The 10,839-nt window shown below is 41.6% G+C and overlaps 1 long non-coding RNA gene across 1 annotated transcript; it reads left to right on the top strand.

Moving 5' to 3' along the window:
- Positions 1-1,858: 1,858 nt before the first annotated feature.
- On the top strand, positions 1,859-4,258 carry LOC123329392. Its single transcript, XR_006544776.2, has 2 exons — positions 1,859-2,010; positions 3,906-4,258. It is a non-coding gene; the product is annotated as an uncharacterized LOC123329392 (long non-coding RNA).
- Positions 4,259-10,839: the final 6,581 nt, after the last annotated feature.

Here is a 10,839-nt window from a genome sequence, read left to right as displayed (position 1 = left end):
TACATATGTGGGCCCAATATGCAGAGCTCATTAAAACACAAATCCATGCACCACACCTTTGACCTAGCTAAACTAAAAGACTAGCTATTAAAGACATTATTTAAACATTTGATTAATAACATTTGGCTGCCTTTTAGAATTCATTTCCCACTCGTCTTAGCCTCTCTTCTTAACCCACTATAATCTGACCTCAACTCCCAGTACTTAACTGAAATTGCATGGCAAAATGTTTTCAACGATTTTCTCATTCCAAATCCAAAGAGCACTTAAAAATTATTTCTGTCAAATTTACATTTAGTTTGTAAAAGTCAAATTGTTCTACAAAGTTTATAATCAGTACCCAGTCATTGTGTAACACATAATGATACTTATTGTACAACAAAGCCTGAGTTTTTACCAACTGTAAACCTCTAGAGTTAGGTGTCTCCCTCCTAATCCATTCATCTAGACCATGGCCTTTTCTCTTCACACTCAGCAGATTCATAAGCTTATTTGCCTTTAGTGATTTCACTTTCTTACAGTATGAAATGATGAAAGTTGATAAAAGAAGAGATTACATTTAAAAAATAATAATAAAGAACAGGAAAGCAAAGCTAAAAGAAACAGCAGCTCTAATTTATTCCTCTGTGAGAGTCTCAGGTCTCCTTAAGTGTTTTCCTGTTTTGGCTCTTCAAATCCAGCCTAAGCTAAAATGAAGAGGTATGGTAGATGCTGTTACACATATGCACAGTTCCCAAAGACCCCAGTAGGATAAAGACCAAAAGGAAGCAAAACTAGAAGATAAAACAGGAGAGCTGGGTTTAATTCCTGATTTGGGAAGATCCTCTGGAGAAGGGAACGGCAACCCACTACCGTATTCTTGCCTGGAGAATCCTACGGACAGAGAAACCTGGTGGGCTACAGTCCATGGGGTTGCAAAGAGTCGGACACGACCGAGCAACTTTCACTCACTCACTCATATATAAAGCAGTTCCCAGCCCTGATCTCCTAATTTCTGATTTTTATTTCACAAAGGCAACTATTTTCAACTCTTTGAGAATTCTTTGCTGGGAACATAAGAGGATCATGCCTTGGATTTCTTTGTTTTTTGACTTTCTTATTGTGTTGGCTATCTCCCTTGTGTCCTCTGGATCTATTCTCTGCCCTTTTCCTTGCTCTCCATTCAGAGAAACTCATCTGTATGGAGCACATCAGTGGGCTGATGAATGGGCCTTGTGGCTTCCAGATGAGTTTGTGTTTCTCCTATTGGGAGAACCTGGAGAGGAGGTCAGAGCGGGAGAGAAAAAACTGTGAGATCAGAACGTCTCCTGACTCCCTCCTTGACTATCTAATCCAGCAGGCTGTGTCCTCAAAAGGAGACTTCCTAAACTCTTTCAATCTAGATTCTCATTCTAGATTGTGATCCCCATGTACTTTTCCACTCATCCCTGTGAGCCCAAGGCTGGTAACAGTGCACTGGCTTCTAAGCCCTGGGTTACTACACTCTCTCTTGTGACTTCTCTACATCCATTCCTTTGCAAATAAACCCTCCTCAAGTGATCCTATTTAGAGGGGACAACCACCTGTGTTCTATTGTGATGCTACCTGCTATGCTGACTAGGAGAAAGATTTAGTTTTTTCACTCCCACTTCCTTGTCTAACAACACATGTCCAGTATAAACACTTAAACACACTTTTTATTAGGAACTCAATGTGTCTCCCACAAAGTTATATGTTGAGGCTCTAAGTTCCATTGTGATATTATCTGGTGGTGGGGTTTGGGGGAGGTAATTAGGATTAGATAAGGTCATGAGGGTGGGGCCCTCACGATAGGATGAGCACCTTTATAAGAAGAGACACCAGACAGCTTTTTTCTCACGCACTTGCATAAGGAAGAGAGTATGTGAGCACAGAGCTGGATGGTGGCTGCCTGGAAGCAAAGACAAGATGTCTTAAAAGGAAATCTACCTTGCTGACACGTTCATCTTGGACTTCCCACTGCCAAAACTGAGGGAAATAAATTCCTGTTGTGTAAGCCATGCAGTCTGTGGCATTTATTATGGCAGTCTGAGTTGACTAAGATCCTTCTCCTTGCCCATCTGCCTTGCTGTTTTTGTTGTTCAGTCATTAAGTCATGTCTGACTCTTTGCCATCTGCCTAGTTTAGATTTATTATAATTTTTGGTTAGATCAGTATTTGCTATTATTATAATCCTATATATACTATTTACCTGTGACTTTTAAATGATAATTTCTCCCTAATGTAACTTATTACTATAGTTAATAATGTTTCAGTTTACTTAATTTTGTATTGCTCATCCACTCCCAAACTCTCTCCCAGAAGTGTAGCTCTCCTTTAATATTTCAAATACATCAGAAAAATGTATTAAGTCCATCTCTTTGTTAGAGGCCCACCTCCCAACACCTTTCATTGCCTTGTTCCCAGGCAGACCCTATGCTTTCTAGACACCCTGTGACTTCTCATTTCCTGTATCTCTTGGCTTGTCCCTTCAATTTGATGGAGTGCATCTTCCAGTGTCTTCTGATAAGATGGATGGGACATAGACATTTTGAGATTTCAGTGTCTGAAACAACCCTCACACTAGATTGCTGGATGCAGAATACTAGATTGGAAATGACTTCCCTCAGGATTCTAAAGTTATTTCTCTGTTGACTTCTGGCTTTCAGCAATGCTGTTGAAAATCTGGATGCCATTCTAATGAGATTACTTTTTATTGAACTTCCCTTGACAACCTTTGACTTTGCTGCTGGGAACGTTTAGAATCTTTTCTTGGTTCTTAGTAATCAGAAATGTCATCATGACAGGATTTGGAGTGGGTCTTTTTCTCATCTAGTGTTCTGAGCCCTCAATGAACTCTTGATCTGGGAACAAATGACCTTAACTTTAGGAACTTTCCTTCAGATTTGACAATTTTCTCCCTTATGTTTTTAAAAAACTATTTTATCTTCTTTAGCTCTCATCTACCTCCTGACCTGATTCTATAATGTTGTCACTTACCTTCTATTTTATATCTGTTATATTATCTATCATCTACTTTTAAAGTTTTTTCTTGGTTTATCTTCCAATTTTGCTACATTTTTCACTTTGTCATGTTTTAATTTTCAAGTCAGATTTTTTGTTTTTTGAATGTTCTTACTTTTAAAAATACTTATTTATTTGTATTTTATTTATCTGGCTGCATTGAGTCTTAGTTGCAGTACAAAGGAACTTTAGTTGTGACATGCGAATTCTTAGCTTCGGCATGTGGGATCTAGTTCCTGATTAAGGATCAAACTGGTGTCCCGTACATTGGGAGCATGGAGTCTTAGCCACTGGGCCACCAGGAAAGTTCCTGGATGTTCTTACTTTTACATACTCCTATTTTCCCACAGATGCGGTATCTCTTTCCTTATTTTGCAAACATGTTAATGCTATGCATTTTCAAAAGTTTTATTTTGCTCCTCATGTCCTCAGAGGTCCTTTGTTTTTTTTATTCAGTTCTGTTTTTCCATCTTGAAGGCTTTCTTCAGCTGACTAGTGAATTTAGGTTGTTAGCTTATATTTTGTATTTAAGAGTAAGACAACAAAAAGCTGGAAACTGAGATGAGTGAAACTGGTTAACTGGTGGCCTGGTTAACTGAAGGTGGCCTGGTTGTACTCTCTTATTGGATTCTCAGAGTGGAAAAATGAAACAGAACAGGACATATGATACATCCTTCATGTCCTCTGCCTGCCCTTTGTCTATGGAAAACTTTAGTCAAAGAATAAGTATTATCAGAGAAATGAGAAAATGCAGAAACAAAGGAAAACAGTCAAAGGAGACCAAATAATAATAACGTAGTCATTAAGCAAAGTCAAGGACCTTTAGTTCCTTCTCAAGGGCTATAGATAATATTCTAAGCCATATCCTATGAACTGTTTTATAGATACTGAAACCACCCCCCTCCACCACGTGAAGCTAATTACATGATGACCAGACTGTAGCCATGACATGAGCTGCCACAATTCTGAAAACTGGCCTCAAGGAAATGGAAACAAACTGACCCTGGAACTGAAGATTAACTGTACCTAAAACAATCCAGATGACACTGGTCAGAACACTGCATGACCAGTTTCAAGATGACTGTCAGAGCTGACTGTGCTGTTTCTGCATGTAACACCCTTCCTCTGTCTTTAACTCTTACACCCTACTTGTCAATGCGGGAGTAGGCCTTTGGACAAACGTCTGTTACTCCCCTCTAGTTGCTGGTATCTGAAATAAAGCAAACTTTCCTTTCCACAAGCCTAGCCTGTTTATTGGCTTTTAAGTGGCGAGCAGCGGGATCCCACACATTTTTGGAACAACAGTATGGCTAATGGTGTTGCTGAAGCAGAGCAGGAGAGAGATAAGTGATTCATAAGTCAATCTGTGGCATTCACTTAACCTCCTTGTTTGTGGGTGGCTTCCCTTACCCTCAGGTGTTCCTGGAGCCCCCAAGCTAGTGTTTCTCCACTAGTAAATATCTAGATTTCTCCTGGGGTGAAGGAATGGCAATCTTCCAGCTGCATGGAATCTGAGTTTATAACTGCTCCATTAAAAATTTTCACCCAGATCTTCTGATTTTAGTTCAATTATTTCTCTACCTTCAGAGATCCCTGATGGCTCCAACTCCTGTACTTTTTTGAGGCTGCTACTAGAATGAACCAGTGCTGGGGAAGACTCTTGAGAGTCCCTTGGACTGCAAGAAGATCAAATAAGTCAATCCTAAAGGAAATCAACCATGAATGTTCACTGGAAGGACTGAAGCTGAAGCTGAAACTCCAATACTTTGGCCAGAAACTCTCCACATGGTCCAACTCTCACATCCATACATGACTACTGGAAAAACCATAGCTTTGACTAGACAGACCTTCGTTGGCAAAGGAATGCCTCTGCTTTTTAATATTCTGTCTAGGTTGGTCATAGCTTTTCTTCCAAGGAGCAAGCGTCTTTTAATTTCATGGCTGCAGTCACCATCTGCAGTGATTTTGGAGCCCCCCAAAATTAAGTCTTTCACAGTTTCCATTGTTTCCCCATCTATTTGTCATGAAGTGATGGGACTGGATGCCATGATCTTAGTTTTCTGAATATTGAGTTTTAAGCCAGCTTTTTAACTCTCTTCTTTCACTTTCACCAAGAGGCTCTTTAGTTCTTCTTCGCTTTCTGCCATAAGGGTGGTATCATCTGCCTATCTGAGGTTATTGGTCTGTCTCCTGGCAATCTTGATTCCAGCTTGTGCTTCATCCAGCCCAGTATTTTGCATGAACTCCACATATAACTTAAATAAGCAGAGTGACAATGTACAGCCTTGATGTACTCATTTCCCCATTTGGAACCAGTTGCTCAGTCATGTCCTACTTTTTCCTTAATGCTATTGACTCCCAAATATTTATCTGTGGCTCCAGGCCCACATAAAGCACAGAAACCAGACACAGGGAAAGAGGATCCTGTTTCCCAATATCTTAAGCCTGAAGAAAACCAAACACCTGGGAGCCAAAATATTCTTTTAAAGAAAGTAGAAGGAATGAAGGAAGGCATTCAAGGTAAGAAACAAAGGAGGAGCTGTACTAGTCATCACGATATGGAAGTTTTTGCCTAAATCACACTGACTCAACACAAAAAAAGTTTATCTGTCATGTAAAATCTGCTGTGAATTGGGGCAACTCTCTAGGGCAGCTGTCCTTCTATATTGTCTCACTACTTCTTACTGCTTCAATTTCATGGAACTTCCATTTCAACACATGTTGTGAATCTTACATGCTAGGGGAGGACAGAGCTGCATAGCTGTTGCTGCTGCTGCTAAGCCACTTCAGTCGTGTCCAACTCTGTGCAACCCCATAGATGGCAGCCCACCAGGCTCCCCTGTCCCTGGGATTCTCCAGGCAAGAGCTAAGCACAGGCAATTAAGGGCCTGTATCTGGAGGTGAAAATGTGTCAGTCAGGTTTCCATTCATTGGCCATAGCAAGTCACATGGCCACCCTCAACTTTAAGGGGACAAGGAAGAATAATCCTCTCAGGCCCTGAGAATCGATTCTGTTGAGCAGTAGTGATTAATAACAGCGAAAATATTTGGTCTGAAATGGAAAATCTGGCCTTAAACAAAATATCTTTTTATTTTTATACTTCCAGTCCTAGCTTGGCTGCTGGTACAGAGAGGGGAAGGGTCAATATTATCTGAATATCAGATAACACAGGTCTGTGTTAGAAGGGGCTTCCGTAGTGACTCAGTGAGGTTTGATCCCTTGGTCGGGAAGATTCCCTGGAGAAGGAAATGGCAATACACTCCAGTATGCTTGCCTGGGAAATCCCATGTACAGAGGAGTCTGGCGGGCTACAGTCTGTTGGGTTTCAAAAGAGGCAGACATGACTTAGTCACTAAACAACAACAACAATGTGTTAGAAGATAATTTAATAAAATGTCTATTTAAAAGTTATTCAATAAAGTCTGAGTTGATGCCTTATTTTCCTTCAAAACCAAACAACAAAAGGGACTTCCTTTGAGGTCCAGTGGTTAAGACTCCATGTTTTCAATGCAGGAACCACAGGTTCAATTCTTGGTCAGGGAACTAAGATCCCACATGCCTCATGGCCAAAAAAATAAAAAAAGACATAAAACAGAAACAATATATAACAAGACTTTTAAAATGGTCCACATAAAAAAATTCTTAAAAAAATAAAATAATGTGGACAGCAATAGCTGGGTGTATAACGCATCATAAGATGTAGACAGAACATGGCCTTGTGCCATGCCATGAACAGGGGTGCCAGGAGCTCTGGAGAGCACCTGCATGATGTAACCTATTGTGGACTGCTGATTTGGCAACAATTTTTCATGAGGAGGAGACAGTGATTGTTAACTGAGGCATGATGTTTTTCATCTTTGTCATCTTGAAAAGTGAAGAGCAGCTTCTGCTGAGCACAGGCCAAAACTGTCTTCTGGGCCCTCTTTCTCTCCATCTTTGACTTCTGTAACCTTCTCCAACCTGCTGAAGCTACCTGCTCAGCACCCTCCCATTTCCTCACAGCCTTCCTCTTGCTGCCCACAGCTAGACCTGCCTTATCCTACCCTTCTCCATACCTCCATGCACAGACCCTGCCCCATTTCCTTCATTTATTCATATTTAGGGTATTCAAGTGTTCGGAGAAACAGTGGATAGGTGATCCAGTTAGTACACATGATATATGTATCAAATGATGATAGGTAGGTATTTCCCAAATTAGGGTCCAAAGACCTAACCCTAGAGGTTTGAGGGGTCCACAGGAATTAGGGTAATAATAATGTATTGAGCACTTACATGTTTCAAGTGCTGTTTGAAATGCTTTACAGATATTTACTTTCACTGTAACTTTCTAAAGCAGATATCCTTACCTCCATTTAACATATAAGCAAACTTAGCAACATGTTCTTATTACCATCAAAGACATGAGCATTTATACAGCTAGGTTATACAAGGTTATACATTTACAGCTAGTAAGTAGTAGAGTGGGGACTCAAAACCTAGTCTGCCTCCAGAGCGAATGATCTCAACCATTTTGCAATGTTGTCATCTGGGGCTTGACAGGACTGAATGGTCCAAGATGGCCTCATGCATGTGTCTGGTAGTTAGCTGGGGCTATTGGCTGTCACTTCCTCCTCCACGTGGCTTTTAAAGCAGGATACTCCAAACCTCTTTACGTGGCAGCCGAATTTCGAGATTGTACCATTGGTCATGGAACAGATAGACTTATAGATCAAATTAAGATGCGTGAATCACATTGTTAGGTGGCAGCTTTAAAACACGTCCCTAAATTCTTTGACACTTCTTCTATTGAGAGGTGGAGGTCCATTGTTATTCAGTCTCTTGGTGGTGTCTGACCCCATGGACTGTAGCATGCCAGGCTCCCCTGTTCTTCACCATCTCCCTGTTACATGGGCTGGCCCTAGTGGCTTGCTGGTGGCTGGTAGAATAAGTGGAAGTGATACTGCATGATTCCTTAAGATAAGTCATTAAAGGTCATGAACCTGTTTTTGTTTTTGTTTTTCCAGACACTTGCTCTCAGGGAAGCCAGCTGCCATGTGAGAAGTCTGACCTGTGGAAGGCGTATGTGAAGGTACTCTGGTTCACAGTCCCAGCTGAGCTTCCAGCCAGACAACAGTCAGCATCAACTGTCAGCCACATAACTGTGCCATCTTGGATATCCAGACTTGATAAGCCTTTAAATGACTGCAGTTGCAGTGACATCTGATAAGAGACTCCAACAAAGAACTGCCCAAGCAAGTCCTTCCTGAACTCCTGTTACAGTGTCATGAGCAGGATAAACTGCCTAGTTAAGCCACTAAGTTTGGTTTAACATGTTCACTCAAAGAGCAGCAAAAGTAACCCAGTTTATCAACCAACTTAGAACAGAGTGAGAAGCAAGGAGAAAGAGATGGAGTAGATAAACAAGCTTAGGATGAGACATAAGCAGGGTGGAAGGACCATTGTAAAAACCATTTTGTTTTATGTGACACTTGTATGTGTTAACACTTTCTGCCAGTCTTCTCTACAGATGGCATAGTTTTAAGGACCAGAGTGGAGAGGAAGTGAGGGGTTTCAGCAAACTGAAGGGGCCTGGAATCAACACAAGGCAAGTGTGTCTTGTCAAAACTATAGTTGGCCATCAGCTGGCTGAGTAGCTAGGATTCATCTGCTAGAATAATTTATCTGCTAGATTTATCTGTGCAGAGACTATATAAGGCCATAATGTGGGCATAATGGATATCACAAGTTGGTGATAACATAGCTGTCAGTCTAGAGGTAGTATGATCCCTGCCTTATTAATATTTAAAGTTCACTTGGTCTATCTCTTTCTATCTAAAGTAGAACTTTATTTATTTGACTGCATTGGGTCTTAGCTGTGGAATGCAGGATCTACACAGCTTCTCTCTAGTTGCCGTGCACGGGCTTAGTGGCCCCTCAGCATATGGAATCTTAGTTTTCCAACCAGGGATCCAACCCACATACCTTGCATTAGAAGGCGAATTCTTGACCACTGGACCACCAGGTAAGTCCCTAAAGTAACGCTTTCATTTGTTCCACCCTTTTTATGTTTAACACATACCCATTCAGTCTATGTGTAACATGTCTTATAAGCAAATTGTGTCTACGTTTTCGTTTCTTATTCTCTGAGGCAGAGCTGATTACTCATAAAGCATGCAGCAAACACATTTCAGCAAGCCTCAAGGAACAAGCACTTATCGGAATATGGTTGTGATGTCCCACTTACTGCTGAAAGTATCACATGGCCAAGCCTACAATCATATGGTGCAAGTCTACACAAGGGGGTGTATAGCACAAGGCATGATTCACTGGGACCATAATGGAACAATCGGACACTAACACATAGCTAGGAAGTGATTGATCCAATTACGGAACTTTCAGCACTCTATGCTTTTGGAGCCTACACACAAAACTGGTGTCCTGGAGACTGCTGGGAATTCTTACTGAAGAGCTTTTTCATCTCTCTCTTCCCAGGCCCCATCCCAAACCCAATGAATCAGAATCTCTTGGAGGTAAAAGGTATATATGGGGGGAGGTGGTAGAAATTCCAAGAGTTTGAGATTTAAGTAACTCTGTAGAAGATTCCAACACACCATGGGGAATGTAGGGGGTTTCAAAGAAAAGAAAGTCTCTTCACTCTTAAGAGCTTGCATTTTCCAAAGAGAACATTCTTAATTATCATTACAACAGGAGTACTGCCCTGAAATTTAAAAAAAGCTTTCCCTGTTTAAGTTAGAGCAGTGGTTCTCAAACTTGTGTGTGTGTGTGATGTGTTAGTCATTCAGTCGTGTCTGACTTTTTGCGACCCTATGGACTGTAGCCCCTCCAGGCTCCTCTGTCCATGGAATTCTCCAGGCAAGAATACAGGACTGGGTTATCATTCCCTTCTCCAGGGGAATCTTCCCAAGCCAAGGATCAAACCTGGGTCTCCCGCATTGCAGGCATCTTTACCATTTGAGCCACCAGGGAAGGAATCAGTATTAACTGGAGGGTCTGTTAAAACGCAGATGACTGGGTCCAAAACCCAGTTTCAGATTCAGGATGTCTCAGGTGGAGCACCTGAATTTGCATGTCTAACAAGTTCTGTTGTCTAGGGACCCTACTCTGAGAACCACTGAGTCAGAGCAGTAGAAGGATTTGGTGATAACTTTCCTCCAATGACTCATTTTTTGTACTTACATTTTTACAGCACATCTACTGCATATATGGTCTTGGGCTGGGTGCAGCAGCGGATATAAGGATAGGATTTAGGTCTTGATTACACTTGAGCAGATTTATTCTCTAAGTGGATCTATTCTCTAAGAAGCCAGGAAGCCTAAGTGTCAGTTCAGACAGAGCAGAAATCTCCGCCCTTGGGAAAAGATAAATTAAAGCTCGTAAAAGGAGACTCTGAGACTCCTCCGAAAATGTCTAGGACACGTGGAAATGGTGGAAAATTGAATTCTTTCCGTCTCAGCATAGATGAAAAAAATCAACCAAACAGACCTGAACAAACACCTGGAAAAGGTCTGCGGCATTCTTGCCTCAGGCTCCAGCACTAACAATCTGCAAAGTGCTTGCATTAAAACGGGGAAAAGTGTTCTCAGTGTCAAGGTCTCGAAGACTTCTTGGGAAGGGGTAGACATGGCTTCGCCTTCCCTTTACAGTTTCCAGAGATCGGGTTCCGGCGGAAGCCGGGGTGTGCGGTGACTTGGCAAATGGCGCGGCTTGAGCGCTTCAATAACCCAAAGGCTGAGCAGGACGCTGTGGTGAGGCCGTGTCAAGCGAAGGGGGTCACACGCTGGACCATCATTCAGAACCAGACTCAGATTCAGGTATGA

This window comes from Bubalus bubalis, chromosome 15 (assembly GCF_019923935.1).
Source record: "Bubalus bubalis isolate 160015118507 breed Murrah chromosome 15, NDDB_SH_1, whole genome shotgun sequence".
Classification (NCBI taxonomy): domain Eukaryota; kingdom Metazoa; phylum Chordata; class Mammalia; order Artiodactyla; family Bovidae; genus Bubalus; species Bubalus bubalis.
The sequence above is the reverse complement of the archived record's forward strand: the minus strand, read 5'-3'. Positions and strand labels throughout refer to the sequence as shown.